The sequence below is a fragment of the Lissotriton helveticus genome, chromosome 2_1 (genome assembly GCF_964261635.1).
Source record: "Lissotriton helveticus chromosome 2_1, aLisHel1.1, whole genome shotgun sequence".
NCBI lineage: Eukaryota > Metazoa > Chordata > Amphibia > Caudata > Salamandridae > Lissotriton > Lissotriton helveticus.
Window position 1 is genome coordinate 685321607 of NC_136059.1, and position 17826 is coordinate 685339432.

Here is a 17826-nt window from a genome sequence, read left to right on the forward strand (position 1 = left end):
CATATTCACGAGACGATGTGGACTGACTGAAAGGCACCATAAAGCATACGTTGAGGGAGAATAAGGTAAGAGATTCTTCAGACTCACACATCCCACCTATCTGGTCGGAACTATGGCGCTCTTGGCGGGAACAAAATTAAGAAAGAGTTTCTCATTAAAGTGAGGCTGTACCAGGACAGGACAAGAAACAACACTCGACCTGAGTGATATTCAGCTCTATGCCACAAGTTGGGGAGAAAGGCATATGTACCAGTTGACACCGGTGAATAAGTCACACAAAAGTTTATGTAAAACTATTTCAGTGATAAAATGGAGGAGATTACGTCAGTCAAAATACATCTCAAAATTAGTAAGAAACAGAAAAAGGTGCATGCAATTTGGTGGGAAAAGGTATGAATTGCATGGTAATCAGACAGGAGGACCAGAGGAACAACTCACATGTATGGTCCTCCTGGCAGAGCAGAATATCCACCTGCATAAGTAGGAGGAGGTCATTTGAAAATGGATAGCAAAGGAACAATGTGGCTATAAAGGGTGTACTAAGAGGAAATGAAGGACGAAAAGACCTGTTAGAAGTACTTCTTTAACATCCCTATGCCCATCTGGAATCAATGCACAGGATGACACCTAGGGTCCGCAGAAGACCTTTTGCCAGAATATCTTGGCATATGTGGTAAAAGAATATCTGAAGAACACACTGAGATCTAGAAATGAAGTTGTACAGTGGAGTGCAGGTGCCCAATTTTCAAGAATCATCAGCTGTTATGCAGCAGAAAGGAAGGCTTTCAAACTGTTCATAGTTTGTTTGTGGGAAAAGGGTTTGCCTTACAGATGAGTCATACACATTGTCTCTACCTCATGTGACAAGAGAGGCAATACTCAGCTAAGCTGGTCTCTGAAGATGGCAGTCCACACACAAGTAGCAAAGCAGGGCAACTCGACATAAGAACATATTGGCAGAAGGTACAAGCAAAAGAGGTGGTACTGAGGGACAAATAAGAAAAACAGATCCAAGAGTGAAGGAGTAAGCCTTATGACAAATCAAGACAGTCCGCAGCAAAGCAGATGACAATAATAGATAGCACAGACAACCAAACATATGTTGGATAGGCTCTACATATCCTTAACATATGTCTGATTGGAAGCTCCTGCGGTGGGGGCTGTGGCTGAAGCAGATTTTGAAGGGCCATAGCTCAGGAGACGGTGGATGCATAAAAATAATCCTTGCCTCCGTGTCCTTAATGGAATTGAAACTTTTCGTTACGAAACCTTGGCACATTTTCATTCATTTTCTAATTTCTTGTGTTTTGGTGACTTTAATATAAACAATCAAAGTAGTATTTTGTCATATGCACATGCTAAGTGCCTTTTGACCGAATAAAGTTATTTTGGATTGAACTGAGTCTGTAAATGGAATTAATAAAACCTGTGAATTAAAGGATAAATGGAACAAACAGAAAGTTCACTGCAAATGGCCAAGAAGGCAACCTCCCCAACGAGAGGCAGCAAACATATTTACGTACAATTTCATACATTTCTACAATAGTCACACAATTTTAATGAACAGATGAAGGCTCATGAGAGCAGGACAAACTGAGAGCTGACAGGCACAATACACAGAAGGCTCTGGGTTCCATTTTGGGAAACACATGGCTTGCTGGAGGAACACGTGGTGACAGAGAATTCTTCCCAAACAGATATGTGGTTTGTGGCATGCTTGAGAGCTGGGTGGGACACACACTAGAGGAAGGAAGAGCTAGGTTCTTTGTTAACTTCAACAGGGCTCTTTGAGTCTAAGAGGTCACACTTTAATTCACACAGATGCTATAAGGAGCTGTCCTGGGTTTCGGCAAAGGGTGAGAGTACACCGACAAGGGTGATTTCAGCAATAAATAACCTGCAAAAAATGCACCTTAAACTCGATATGAAATAATATCATTAAGCCCACGCATAAATAGCTACTCCAAACATAGTCAAACTCTCTTTATCAGCAGAGACCCACGAGGATGGAGAGGGAGCATACAAGAGCAAAACATTAAAAAATAACTTTTAAATCAATTCAAAAGAGCGAAAACTGCCATAAGTTAATGCAGCATTACAGTTCAATAAAACATTGAACAGTAAATATTCTCATTTCAGCACTGTGCATTCTCCCCAAAACCTTTTCCAAATCCAGGATTAATTTAAAAATTCACTTTGGTTACATGCTGAAACTGACAAATTTGTTGTGCGGCCTTCTTCTGTGTTTATGAAACAGGATTAGGACGATAGAAGCTTCCAATGTTTTTGAGGGGCGGGCGTAGTGAGGCACAGAACATCATTTTCAGCTAGGCAACAGCTTATTTTTTTTCTAGATTTTACGTTCACACTGTATTTTTGTGTAGTTTGAAGATCTTGTGCGCCTTAGAAGCAGTGCACTATAGGCAATGGGCAGTTTCTTCACAATGTTATGAAAGCAAGCTACAGGCAGCAGGCCCAGGTTTAGAAGGTGAGTCTTCAGGTGGGCCAGGCCCTCTCAAGAGAGGCCTCTGGCACACCCAACAGCAACAAGGGTACAATTTGTGTTAGTTTCACGTGTGCTTTAGCCCTTGGTTTTTGCCTCCTCCAGGCATGCACAGGGCAACAAACAATGAACTGAGATGCTTCATGTTGGTGTGACAGGGTAGTGAGTGCAGCGAGCCTCTTATTCCAAGACCTGTCGCTTCAAGGGGTTCCGCCAGCATGGGGTTCCATTCAAAAGAAAGAAAAGAAACAAGCGTTTTGTGTTTGCATTTGAGACAGTGAACAGCCTTTTAGGCTACAAGGAGGGTATAAACTTCAGTGAGACCTTTGTAGAGACCTGCACGGGCTTATTAGATCCAGCAGTAATAAAAAAGCTTACTGTCCAATGGGCCTCTCACTTTAAGGGCAAAACAATGACCAATTTCTCAACAGTGAGTGTAGGAACCTGTTCCATGTCAGTGATTAAGACTCTGCCTACAAATCACGTTTAATCTTTTCTTGCTTGAGAGGATTTGGTTTCTCCAGATGGTTGTGTTTTTGTATTTTCTTTAAGCAACACGAGGATTGTGAAGCATATTCTGTGAGTTGAGTCACCTCTAGGTAACTTTGTAAGTTGAGGGTGAATATGGCTGTTCACGAATGGGCACATATGAGAGCTCTGCAGTTCGGGCAGTAGGCAGTGCAATTTTCCTGACAATGCCTGTTTCAGGTTCAAAAGGTTGTTCAGATGTAATGCCCACGCAATCTTTGGCCTCTTTGCAGAGAAAATAGACTGATGTTTATGGTTAGGTTTTTTGTGAAGCACATGGCTGCCCTAGGACATCCCAGCACTAATTGAGACTTACTGACAGCAAAGATGTGAATGGCTAATCATGGAGCTACTGGGGGAACAACCATGTCTTGAGCTTTTTCTAAAGCTAGGATCCTCAACATGCAGGCTGCCAATGAAGCAATTTCAAGGCCTCCTTCACCGGTTTGCAGCTCGAAAGTAGCCTCGCTGCCACATTTTGAACAACCTGCAGTTTTTTTGTGACATATTTTGGAGATCCCAAATAAAGAGAGTTGCCATAATCCAGATGGGAGACCACCAGAGATTGCAACTCAATTCTTCTAGGATGTTTCGGGATGAGCTCCAAAATATTCCAGATAATTCTGAGCAACTCAAAGCATGTAGCAGCCATCTTTTTAGCTTGATCATTCATTGCTAGCGCTTTATCCATCCAGATTCCTAAAATCTTTAATAGGGGAGTGAGGGACAGGGGAACATGCCATAGAACTCGGCCAACTGATCACCAGCCTAGGACAGGGAATGTTCCTCAGAATCATCAGTACTGTCTTGTCGCCGTTTAACCAACTTGCCATCAAGTTAGACACTTTTTCCAGACAAGGCACTAGTTAATGGTGCTCCAAGTTTGAACCATCTGCCAAGGAGACCACCAACTGTGTATTGTCGCGTAGGAGACTATGGACATCCCAAACTCCTGGACAATTTCTCGCCAGCTGATGCATACAGACGTTAAAAAAAGTGGGGATGAGTGACAAGCCCTATGGCACCCCACATATAGATGGCATGGTATTAGAGAAGCATGTAGTTTCCATGACCTTGAAAGATCTATTCTTTACAAAGGAAGAAAGCCAATCCATGGCTTTGTTTTGGATGCCAACTTCCTTGAGCCTTCATATCAGTATTGTGTAATCTACAGTATCAAAAGCCGCACTCAAGTCAAGAAGCAAAATTGCGGCAGCACCACCTTGGTCAAGAATGTTCATCAGCTCCTCAGTGACAACCAGAAGAGCAGATTACGTGCAGTGCGCAAAAGCCTATCTGTGTAGGGTGTAAATAATGGTTGTCTTCCAAAAAGTGTGACAGCGCATGGTTGATATGATTTTCTAATACTTTTCCTAAGACCGGTAACAACGAGATGAGACAGTAGTTGGCTGGCATTGAAGGATCTAAGTGGGATTTCTTTAGCAAGGGCCTGATGACTGCGTGTTTCCATTTCTTTGGATTTATCCCTGACTCTAATGAGAAATTGAGTAAATCAACCATAGTAGGAGAAATACCTCCATACCCTTAGATAAAATATGTGGTGGTGCTGGATCTAGAGGAGAGTCTGATTTTATTTTACTCATGAGTCCAAGGGTGTTCTCCTCCTTCAGTACTGGGAATTGTGTTAAGACTGGTAAGGTTGGGGTCGTAGAAATGCTCTCTATTAGATTCAAATATGTGGCTATATTACACAAAAGTGAATCATAAATGTCTATGACTTTTTTCTGAAAATAAGCCGCTAGCTCATCGCATCGTTTCTTAGATTGCGGAAGGGTGTTACCCTGTTCTGCCATTGTGAGAGCTTTGACGGCTTTAAACAACTCCTTTGGAGAGTTGGAGGCCTGGTTAATCTTCCCCTCATAGTACTTGCCTGGGCTTTTTTGAGTTCATTATGATAGTGTCTGATGGTCAATTTATATTCAGATGATAGTCACATATGCGCTAACTGTAATTGCCATGTTATGTACAAGTATGTGTGTAGGGTGTATACACAGTTGTGAAATTCTGATAGCACCAATGGAAAAGAAAATGCTGTTTTTATAGCTGAAGCCGGAGAGGGCATTGAATAGGAGGTAAAACTAGAAGGACAGAGCGAAAAGGCAGTGATGAAGAGAAAGGAGATGTGAGACCTATGCAGACGGTGGTTTTCAGAAAGATGTGGTGAAGATAAGGGCGTAAAAGTTTACCTCAGTGATTGATTGCAGAGGAAATTGGTGTTAATGGGACAAGAAGAGTGACTGATACACTCCGAAGACCACTACCCCATCCACAGACCTTAGTAATGTTAAACTCACAGTCTCTTCTTTTCAGAATTGAAACATTTTCAATTCTGATTACTCACAGCATAATCATTGTTGTTACACATTTATTTGATACTGCTGACAAGCACTTGCAAAGCCAATAGGATTAGCTTATTTTAGGCATATGATTGATGTTGTGATATATCTGTATGAGCAGCTAGAATAAGGGGGATCCAGCCGAATTTCACATCTGCAAGCTATTATTGACCAGTACACAGGCCAGCCCTAATGAAATATGCTCAATTTGTCCCAGTGTAATGTGCCCAGACTGCGACACATTCAGCAGCGCTTGCACGTCATGCAACAGGCAAGGGGTGAAGAGGAGTTCTTATTTTCACTTCAATCCAAGCCCAATATACGAACGCCGGACAGCCACGCAGCCCACAAGAACGCCACCCGCAGACACCATCAGATCTGCCAAAAGGGCTTCCTTCAAAGACCGCGTAGACAACAACGCGCACAACAGCAAAGAGCTCTTCAACATTGTGAAGGAACTCTCCAACCCCAGCACCAACACCAACGACGTCCCACCCTCGCAAGACCTGTGCGACTCGCTGGCCACCTTATTCCACCGCAAGATCGCCGACATCCACAACAGCTTCAATGCCACGACCACCCCGACAACCACTGAGACCTCCGCCCCCACGACCACCATTCGCACCAACCGCCTGCTTTCCTGGACCAACATCAACGACGACGACGCTATCAAGATCATGGACACCATCAAGATCATGAACACCATCCACTCCGGATCTCCATCAGACCCATGCCCACACCACATCTTCAACAAAACCAGCCCAGCCATTGCACTCCATCTCCAGAAAGTCATCAACACCTCCTTCGAGACAGCAACCTTCCCAGAGAGCTGGAAGCACGCCGAAATCAACTGCTCACTCAAGAAACCCAAGGCGGACCCCAAGAAATTCCGGCCCATCTCCCTGCTCCCGTTCCTGGCAAAGGTCATCGAGAAGACCGTCAACGAACAACTGACCCGCTACCTCGAGGAGAACAACATCCTGGACCCTTCCCAGTCCGGGTTCCGCAGCAACCACAGCACCGAGACTGCCCTCATCGCCGCTACCGATGACATCAAGTCCCTGCTGGACAACGGAGAAACGGCGGCCCTCATCCTCCTGGGCCGGTCAGCCACCTTTGACACGGTCTGCCACCACACAATACGAACACGTCTCCACAATGCGGGGATCTAAGAGAAGGCCCTGGACTGAACCACCTCCTTCCTCTCTGGCAGAACACAGAGCATCCGCCTTCCCCCCCTTCCGCTCCGAAGCGACCGAGATCATCTGCGGCGTACCCCAGGGCTCATCCCTCAACCCAACTCTGTTTAACATCTACATGGCAACGCTCGCACACGTCGCCCGTCGGCACGACCTCAACATCATCTCCTATGCCGATGACACCCAGCTGATCCTCCCCCTCACTAAGGACCCCCACACTGCCAAAACCAACCTTCACGAAGGAATGAAGGCTGTCGCTGAATGGATGAGGAACAGCGGACTGAAGCTGAACTCGGACAAGATGAAGGGCCTTATCCTCGGATCCACCCCTTCGCCCTGGGACGACTCCTGGTGGCCGACTGCACTGGGAACCGCCCCAAAACCCACCGACCACGCATGCAACCTAGGGGTCATCCTCGACTCCACCCTCTCCATGACTAAACAGGTAAACACCGTCCCCTCCTCCTGGTTCAACACCCTCTGCATTCTCTGCAGGATCTACAAGTGGATCCCCACTGAAACAGGAAGAACGGTCACCCAGGCCCTGGTCAGCAGCAGGTTGGACTACGGAAACGCACTCTACGCAGGAGCCTCGGCCAAACTCCTGAGACGGCTCTAACGCATCCAAAACATCTCTACACGCCGGATCCTCGACATCCCTCGCCGCAGCCACATCACACCCCACCTGAGAGACCTGCACTGGCTTCCGGTCAACAATAGGATAACCTTCAAGCTCTTCACCCACGCACACAAGGCGCTCCACAACACTGGACCAACGTACCTCAACAATTGACTCAGCTTCTACACCCACACCCGCCAGCTCCGCCGACCTCGCCACAGTCCCCTGCTTCCGAAGAGCAACCTCCGGCGGCAGATCGTTCTCCCACCTTGCCGCCAAGACCTGGAACACCCTCCCAATCCACCTACGGCAGACCCAAGACCTGCTGACCTTTAGAAAACTCCTCAAGACCTGGCTTTTCGAGCAGTAGCAGCATTCCCCACCCCAGCGCCTTGAGACCCTCACGGGTAGGTAGTGCGCTTTACAAATTATATGATTGATTGATATACAGGCCTCAATTAAAGGGTCAGTAGCCCTCCTGTTGTTGGAGTCTTAACCCAACTAGGAGCTATCTAACTCCAAGAAGCTATAAAATGGATCAAAGAAAACTCTCCTTGTTATTACTTCACAAGTGCTTAAGAGAAACAATAATTTGAAGGAAGGTTTTTGACTTTGTTCAGGTCCTGTATGTAAGATATGCATGCACTGTAAGCATGTCAGATGTATCTGTAAGAGTAATAACACTATTAAAGATTTGAATAGCACTTACTAATTTAATATTGATATTTAATTTCTTTTGTAGAGCTGCTCATCCCAATGTAGGATGTCAGGACACTTGGGAAGCGGAGTTGGCCTAACGGCTAGGGCGGTCGACCTCGAATCGGGAGAACTGGTTTCGAGTCTCTGCAATGACGCTGAACATCTTGTGATTCTGGGCAAATCACTTAATCTCCCCGTGCCTAAAAAAAATGAACGTGTCCTCATGTAATGCAACTGGTGCTATGTAAAGCACTCTGATACCCGATTTGGGTCAAGTTGGCGCTGTATAAAACTCTGTAAAATAAAAAAACATTAAAAAAAACATATACAGAGACAACGAATGGTACAAATGTGCAAAGTAATGTGCAGGAAATGTTACATAAGACAGATAGGCCTACAAGGTGCACTAGTCACATTTTCCAACTGGTAGGGATAATATGTTAAGAGTACTTGATATGGTAAAAAACAAAGTAAGGATTTAAAATGCAATGCAGTCGTTGTCTACACTAATACCACTTTATTATTCCCAAAGAATCCCTTTTTAGCAACCTCAGAATTTCAAAAGATTGAAATAAAAATAATATCTAAAACTGTGCCTTACGGTGTTTTTGTAGCTCCCTGATGCTGGTTCATGGCTCACTGTGCTATATTAGAGGATGGTAACTTATGAACTGCACGCAACAAACTTTTCAATGTTACAAAAGTAGTAACCCAGTGAGCTAGCTTCTAATATACAAATCTGTGGTCTGTATTTTGTGTTTTGCTATGCAGCAGACACTTGAACCCCCTATGCTAGAAGTGTAATAAGACAAAACACAAATATTGCCATGAAGTGAATTAACCATCAGAGCTATCTTGCCTTTTGTATTCCCTCAAACCTGCTGGGAACTCAAAGATCTCTGTAGTAGTTGCCTTAACCCATAAGATGTTTTAGAATGCAGCCTGTTTGTGACCAATTAAGTAAGTGAGAACAGATTTACTGTCGCATTTGTCCTTGTTGACATGATTGTGCCACTCAAAAGTCACCCTCATCTGCTGCCAAACCTTACCACTAATTTATGGGACCCTGGAGTAAATTTTTTCCAGCACTGTCTAGATGCAATTGTGGAGTGCACGCCACTGAGCAGAATGTCGGCCCCAGGGGGAGCGTAGCGTGAGCTGTCAACCATGGGGGCCATGAGCAGGCGCACGCTGTGAACATTCTAAACTGCGCACTAGGCGCGAGGTAGATTGTGAGTTTAGCAGGGAGGCGGGAGGTGTCTTTAGTTCGGCGAAATCCCTCGGGTTTATTTGAATTCGTTTTGTGTGGCTGTTTCAGGTGTCGGAATGGCATTCAAAGCGGAGTTGCTGCAGGCATTGAAGGTTATTCATGAGGCGGGCAGAGAAGACCTGCTGTCTTCAGGAGCACGAGTGGCGGCGGAGGCCCCTCAGAAGCTGCCTAAGCGCTTGGCTGCAAGAGGAGTGCAGCGCACAGTGGAGGCATGCTTACCTCCACATGCGGCGAGAAGTCGTGGGTCGGCGCGACTACAGCGGAGTGGACCACATAGTGTTGGTGCTGGCACAGGTGTAGTGCGACAGGCTGCGAAGAGGAGGGTGTATTCTATGTCCCCTAATATGCCGGTGAGAGCTTCCTCCCGGGTCCCGCAAGCCCTTGGTGAGTTTTGTACTGTGAAGGGTAGGGGCGGGCCTGGGAAGGAAGATGGGAGTGTTTTGCTGCTGCGTACTGCGTCGTCAGCTTGGGGCAGGCCCCGTGGAGGGAGGGGCCAGGGGTGTGACATGGACAGGGACCTTATTTTATCAGCAGAGGACGCAACAGGTGCGCAAGCAACAGCAATGTGCCATTTTTCAGATGGGGGCAACCTTTTGAGCAGGCAGGAGGGTGCGACTGCGCGTGTGGTGTCACAGCTGACTCCTGCACTGGTTAATTACCCCAGTGACAGCGAGGATGACACTAATTTTCTTCAATTGCCAACTTCTACTCCTCAACACACATTGAAAGGTATTGTTCTCGATAATGTTTCTGTTTCCAACCATGATTTCAGTGTGTGCCCAGGGTCCAACATTATGGCTAAGGACATCAGGTTAGGTGGGTTAGAGCCGCAGCCCCAATGTGTAGGAGGACATAGGAATTTAGACGATGTTTTCGACATTGAGTTAGATTTGGAAGAGGCGGGTGCCCCCCAATGCGTGAGGCGCATGGAAGTTGGGCGGCAGGCAGTGGTTAGTGGTCGAGCTACCAGCCATTTCGACACTGAGTATATATTTCCGCGGGCTCGCCCCCCCACCCCCACCCAAGACAGTGTCCACCCCCCTTTGCTCAGAGTGGGAGTGAGGCAGAAGGGCAATGGGTGTGGGTAGCTCATGCCAAAAACATGAGTTTGGGAAAGGAGGTGGGGAATAAGACGACTATGAAGAAGAAAGAGGATATTCAGCGGTTGCAAGTCTCTTCTGGTTTGAGCGATCTGAAGGTGCAATCTGGCGCGGATCAAGGATTCGCTAACGGTTTACGTTCTGCTCGTCCAGCGGCACAATTAGCGGTTAACCCGAATTTTATTTCAGTCACCGACGGGTCTGGTGCGGATTCTAGATGTGCGGGCAGGCCTGTAGAGCGTGGGTCTGTCATTAATTGGCGGTATTTTGATGGAGGAGTCGGAGATGGTGAGTGTCCGGGTAGCATTAATGTCGGATATGGTGCTGAGGGCACCGATGACGGTGGGGAAGAAGGAGTTGGGGAGATGGAGGAGGGAGAAATTTGCGATATGCCGGCCACAGAGAACTTTATAAAAAAGAACAAAGGAACCCACACTTCATTGCATTTCACACCATTTTGATTCGGGATGAAAAGGATAAACAAAGCTTAATATGTTTATCTTGGCGATTAGTTGCGCCGTTTTATTCATCAATTTTTATCAACAGTAGATATCACTTCAGTCAAGAGAAGTATCAATGTCTTGAACGTACTGACCATGAACGTACAACAAGAAATTCAAATCAAAAATTGCGTGATTGCACAATAATTTGACGTGACATACATATAAATTGTGAAGACATATAACCAATAAACAATATACAAAAAACATGTGGTTTCATTTCAAATGAAAGGGGAATTTTTTCAATGTATTTTTCATGACATTATCATACAATATTTAGAATTTAGAAATATTTGTAACATTGAAAATTGGACATCGGCCTTCCTCATTTTTGCGAGTATATATGCTGAAAAATATCCTGACAGGGCAGTGGCTCTGTTCAAGTATATGGACATAGTGAGGAAGGCCCAGATGCACTTTGGAGGGTATTCATGGCTTAATTATGATGAAGAGTTTAGAGCCAGGATGAGCCTATGCAATGAGAAACCCTGGGGGGAGGTTGACGCGGAGTTGTGGCTGCAATGGATGTCGTCGGCACATCCACTGGCGACAACCCACACGGCAAGTGGCCTGCTTGTCATATATCGGCCCTTTCTGCAGCGTCCCGCCCATCAAGGGGCGGGTGGAACAGGTAGAGTTCAGGCGGCTGGATGGGGAGCGTGCTGGAACTTTAATCGGGGATTCTGTGATAGACCAGCGTGTCGTTTCCGACATGAATGTTCACAATGTGGGGGACGACATGCCATTATCCAATGTTTGGCAGGGGGATCAGGGGCAGGAGGACACAGACCACAAGAGCAGGGCTTTAGTGCCAGAGGACGGGGTGCGGCATTCCCTCTTATGGCAAAAAGCTCATACCCCAGTTAAGTTGGAGGCATTGGCTCCCTGGTTAGAAAGCTATCCTGACAGGCAAGCGGCAAGTAAATTGTTTTGGGGATTTAAAGAAGGTTTCAAGATAAGTTATCAGGGTCCCCGAGTTAGGCGTTGGGCGGATAACCTCAGATCAGATCAGGAATTACCGCAGATTGTACGAGCAAAATTGGCGGAAGAGGTAGCTTTGGGCAGAACAGTGGGTCCCTTTTTGCATTGTCCTTTGCCTAACTTGATTGCCTCTCCGTTGGGGGTTATTCCAAAAAAGACACCTGGGGATTTCAGAATGATCCAGCACTTGTCTTGGCCGGAAGGCAACTCAATCAATGATTTCATTTCTCCAACAGATACGGCGGTGTCTTACACGTCTGTTGATAAGGCATTACGAATGATACATTCCCTGGGTGAGGGCACAGAGTTAGCCAAATGTGATATAAAGTCGGCATTTAGGCTTTTACCAATTCATCCGACGGACTTTGAACTTTTGGGCATGTTTTTCGAAGGATCCTATTACGTAGATAGAGTGCTACCCATGGGCTGTGCGGTGTCATGTGCACTATTTGAGACCTTTAGCTCGTTTTTGCATTGCGTTTTTTCTCAAGTCTGCAGCTATGGCCTGTCACTATTTGGATGATTTTTTGTTCATGGGGCAGGCCAGGACACAGCAATGCCAGCGGGCCTTGGTTACATTTCAGAAGCTGGCTCAGGACTTTGGTGTGCCTTTGGAGCCTGAAAAAACAGTAGGCCCCAGCTCTCAGATAGTCTTTTTGGGCATTGAAATTGATACCAGTACTATGATGGCTCGACTACCACAGGATAAGTTGCAGGAGATAAAGGATTGTGTTGTGGGGGCATTGGACAAGATAAAATTGGAACTACAATAAGAAAAAGGGGAAATCCCTTGGCGGACAGAACTAAACCCTTAGCCCATATATTAGCAAAGGTTTTAACATCAAATATACAAACAAAAAAAAAATTTTGGGGTAAAAACAAGGGAGATTTCTCACTTTTTATTTTTGTTAAAAACACATACAATTTTTATACATCAACAAATTATAATTTCATAAAAACATACGGTGCTCTCACCACCATATTTAACTAAAATACATAAATATACAATTAATACACAATAATATGGTTATATTATTGTGTATTAATTGTATATAAATATACAATTAATACACAATAATATGGTTATTTTATTGTGTATTAATTGTATATTTATGTATTTTAGTTAAATATGGTGGTGAGAGCACCGTATGTTTTTATGAAATTATAATTTGTTGATGTATAAAAATTGTATGTGTTTTTAACAAAAATAAAAAGTGAGAAATCTCCCTTGTTTTTAACAAAAAAAAATTTTTTTGTTCGTATATTTGATGTTAAAACCTTTGCTAATATATGGGCTAAGGGTTTAGTTCTGTCCGCCAAGGGATTTCCCCTTTTTCTTACTGTCTACGAGTATCCTATTCCCCTGGTGTGTGAAGGGGTCTCTCTCAATTACCTAACAAAATTGGAACTACGCCAGGTGCAGCGTTTAATTGGAAATCTCAATTTTGCGTGTCGAGTCATTAGAGCGGGGCGCACATTTTGTAGATCATTAGGCATGGCGATGACTGGAGCTAGGTTGCCACATCATAGAGTGCGCATTTCTAAACAGGTTAAAGAGGACCTGAAGGTGTTGCTCATGTTCATGAAAGATTTCAATGGAGTCCCCTTTACATTTCACAGAGGAACCATTGCTGTGGCAGGTGCAAATATATTCTGATGCGGCGGGTTCCAAGGGTTTTGGAGTCTTTTGGGAAGGACGCTAGTGTGCGGAAAGCTGGCCGTAGACCTGGTTCAAGCAAGGGTGGAGTATTGCTTTTCTCGTACTTTTTCCCTTGATTGTGGCACTGATGGTGTGGGGCAAGTTCTGTTTAACGTCGACAATATGACGGTGGTGAACTTGATCAATCACCAGAAAGCTAGGGATGTGAAAGTTTTGAGCTTGCTTCGTGTGTTCATGTTGTTAAGCTTGAGGTTTAACATTGTCTTTCAAGCAAAGCATATTCCAGGAGTGAATAATTGTATCGCTGATGCACTTTCACGTTTCCATTGGCAGCGTTTTCGGGAGTTGACGCCTGGGGCAGAAGCCAGCAACACTCCCATTCCGTCGATCGTTTGGGCCCTACGGGACTGAGAATTGTGCAGCTAATAGAGAACTCCTTAGCTGATTTCAACAGGCGGACATACAGACACGCATGGTTGGAATTTTTAAGTTATGAACAGGCTTTTCATTGCAACAGAAATATACAAGATATACTCCCTTTGATATTAGATTTTGTACTGTTTTTGGCTAACAAAGGCTTGTCCTACTCCACAATAGGGGGGAAACTGTCGGGGGTGTCCTTTTATGGCCAGTTATTTTGGGGTTTTGATCCTGTAGACAATATACTAGTTAAGAAACTGTTAAAGGGTTTAAGCTGGGAAAAGGCCATGGTTTTGCAGCCCCGTGTCCCTATCACTTTTCAACTCTTGCTAAGAATTTTACTTCAGTTGCATGTTTGTTACCATGAAGCAGAAGTGGCTAGCTTCAGATTATGCATGATTTGGTTGTTTTTGGGAGCATTTCGGATATCCGAAGTTTTGGGGTTAAAGGATAAGGCGGACCTTTGTTATGAGGAGGTTTTCTTAATGGGTAACAAAATTAGGATCTGGTTAAGAAGGTCCAAAACGGATCAGTTGGGGAGAGGTGTTTGGGTTTTTCTTAACAGTAGTGGTATAAAACATTGCTGCCCAGTATTAGAGTGGGCAAACTTCATTTCACTGTCCAATTCTAAACAAGGTGCCATATTTGTGCATAGATCAGGTCATAAGATTACCAGTTCCCAGTTGCTAACGGTTTTACGGAAAGCATTGCTTTTGCTTGGGGAAAACCCTGCAGCTTTTGCGACTCATTCTTTTAGAATTGGGGCAGCCACGGAGGCGGCGAGATTGGGTATGGGCTGGGAGGCGATTAGGAGAATAGGAAGATGGAAATCCAGTTGCTGTGCTCGCTATGTGCACAAATAATGCTTGTGTTTTTCCTTTTGAGCCGTTTGTTTTGTTGCTAATTGTTCTTTCCTATTTAGGTGACATTTGTGCTAATTACCTTGAGAAAAAGCAGGTGTGGATAGTGGGGCATTCTTTTGTCAAGTGGGCAGCCCTATTTGCAGAGCAGCAGATTTATGGACGAGCCCTTGGCTTACCCAGTGCAAGACATGAAGTGAGGTGGTGCGGCAAGGGAGGAATGAGGTGGGACGATCTATTTCCGACCATTGACAAAATGAGGTATGACAGAAGGCCACCAGAACTTTTAGTAATACATCTCGGCGAGAACGATTTGGTATCCCTTTCCGGTTTAACATCGATTAAGCGAATGCAGCTAGATTTGGCAGTGATAAAGAATAACTGGCTGTGCACCCACATTGCATGGACGGAATTTATTTACAGACAGCAGTGGCGGCATGCACGAGATCAGTCGGCAATGGACAAAGTTCGCAGAAAGCTCACCAGGGCGATGAAAGTTTTTTGTTCAGCAATGGGTATCAGTTACATATCACATGAGAATATCACTAGCAAAGAAGGCCACTTATTCAGGAACGATGGTGTGCACCTCTCACAATTGGGCCTTGCCTACTATTTATTGGAGCTGCGTGATTTCTTAGCTAAGGTGCTTCATGTAAATCTATAGTGCAATGTGCAACGCATATAACCACGCTCATCTTTGTTTCAGAAGTAGGGTGGGGACCAGGAAAACGGGTTGGTTTTCCTGGGTGGCGATTTTGGGGTGGGTAAGTCTGGAGCGGGCTTACCCATCCTTTTGGATACAAGCCTAAAGAAAAGGTGAAAAAACAAGGGGTTTGGAAAAATTTACAAAATATATATATATTGATGGTTTTGGTCAGGAAGTTCAACATTTTAGTAAGAAGTGAAAGGTTTTGGCCCACTTTACCAAATTGTGTATGCATAATGAAATAAAGAGTATTTCTAGTTTCAGAGAGTTTACCTGATCTAAATAAAGTGGCCTTTTTTGCTACAGTTATAAGGATTGTGGTCTGTTTATTTTGGGCGATTTCACAACAATGTAAATCAATTATGTTACCCTTGCCTAAATGAGCCTCTGTGGTCTTGGGGCTTCTACTACAATTTGATACATTATACAAAGAGGTCTACTAGAGGTGCAAAAGGGCATCCATAATGGCATTTACTGGTAGTTTTACAGTACTTTGTAGGGTTTGGCAAATTTTGTGCCAGAACAGACTCCAACCATTTCCCCTTCAGGGGACACGTTCTCTTGTCCTGCCAGGCCAATTTTGCACATCAACCCCATAAAGAACAAAACAAATACAATGCTAATGGTGAGCAGATCTCGAACGAAGATTCGGGATTTTGTGAAAGCAACACAATTGACACTGAATAACACTCACATTCACTGTTGTTTCACATTTACACTCTACACTTTAAATGACACCACAACAAACCCATTCACATCCATGCTCTCTCTATAAGATTGGGTCTTACAAGTAGGATACTTGAAAAGTTCTTTGAAGCATCAATTAACAGTGCAAAAAACAATACAGAAATACTAAAATACTAAATGTTTTTTGCATCAAAATTCCAATCCGAGCACACAAAAGTCCAAAATTAAATGACGTTCTTAAACGTAAGTGTTCATGTTCTCCACTTTTAATCCAGAGAATTCAGTCAGGGTCAATCAGTATCCAATTTCTCTACAGCAAAATCTAATTCCTTACAACAGTTTAACATTGATCCATTTCACATTATCAGCATATGTTTGTTCAGTTACGTTACTTGATACAGCTTTCAGTTTGTTACTTGATACAGCCAACACGTGTTACATCGGTAGTATATCATACCACGACTTCTTCAGGGATGTCAAAGAGTTATAAAGTTTCAAGAAGAAATTCATGCGTTATTTGGCCATCAAATGGGAACAAGTACAGAAATGATATGTGTTCACTACTGAATAGAGATAACAATGTGTCTCAGTAGTGCAGTTAACTATATTAGTAACTTCACATGGTAAGTAAATGGAGTATTAATAGGTCATCTGCAACAAGTAACAGGCACGGCAAGTGTGCCATGTATCTCTGGCGTGAAGAGGATATCTGTAAGTCTTGATGTAATGTTTGTGAGTCCTGGTGAGGTATCTGTGAGCTCTATCGGTGTATCTATGATCCCTGTTCTAATGTTTGTGAGTAGTAGTGAGGTTTCTGTGAACTCTGTCAGTGTACTGTGGGCCGCTTTTCTCCTCCCAGCATGTTGACCCACCACCCCTGGCATTGTTTTTAACGAACCCTCCCCCTGCCCTTTACCTAATATCCACTTTATAGCACCACCAGTAGCAGCACAATATAATTCCTTTCTCAATAAACAAGTCATAGTACTAACAGAGTTTCAGTTCACCAAGCTACAACTTGCAACAAAAAACTGCTTATTATTAATTAACTATTGCATTTATCAATGCTTGGTCTCTCTGACATGATTCACCACTTTGTCCTTCTGTTGCTAACTCTTTATACTTTCTCGGGTTTTCCTCCTCTTTCTCTATAGTTTGGCCCCCTCTTTCACCCTTTGGTCTATCTCTACTATTCTCTCCCTGATCTCTACTCTTTCCCGGTTACATTCACAGGTTCCACCATTTTCCTCTATGCCCATCTTCTCTCTCTCCAGTTCTGATATTCTTTCTTGGCCACTTTCTTTAAATAAATATACTTTGACAAATTAAATTTTCTCCAAAATTTCATGCACTGACCCTTTACCTCTCCCACGTTCTTTATAATCCCCTTCAGCCTCGTTATCGAACTGTCTTGTTCTCTCTCTACCTCCTCTTTCAGAGATGAGGGGGCCCTCTCCGTGTCTCACAGGAGCATAGTTGGCTTTAATACAGCAGTTTCAGTGGCCCAAAAGGCAAGAGAGGCCACTGCACTGCTATTTTGGCTGCCAATTACTATCCAACAGGCAAGAGAGCCAATTTTTCTTGTTTGCTTTAAGCCCCATGATGTCTGTTCTCTGCCACTGCTGTCACTCTATAGGTCCCCACTCTGTCTCTCTGTCAGTTATGCTTGATCTTCTCCATCACCATCCCTCTTTGGCTGCCCACACACCTTTCTCCTTTCCTTCGCCCTTACTTCTT

At 44.3% G+C, this 17826-nt stretch overlaps 1 protein-coding gene across 4 annotated transcripts in view; it reads right to left on the reverse strand.

The window, feature by feature from the left end:
• ARB2A (ARB2 cotranscriptional regulator A) overlaps positions 1–17826 on the reverse strand; it is a 1817924-nt gene that overhangs the window by 616505 nt on the left and 1183593 nt on the right. The gene's annotated exons all lie outside the window — the stretch shown is intronic.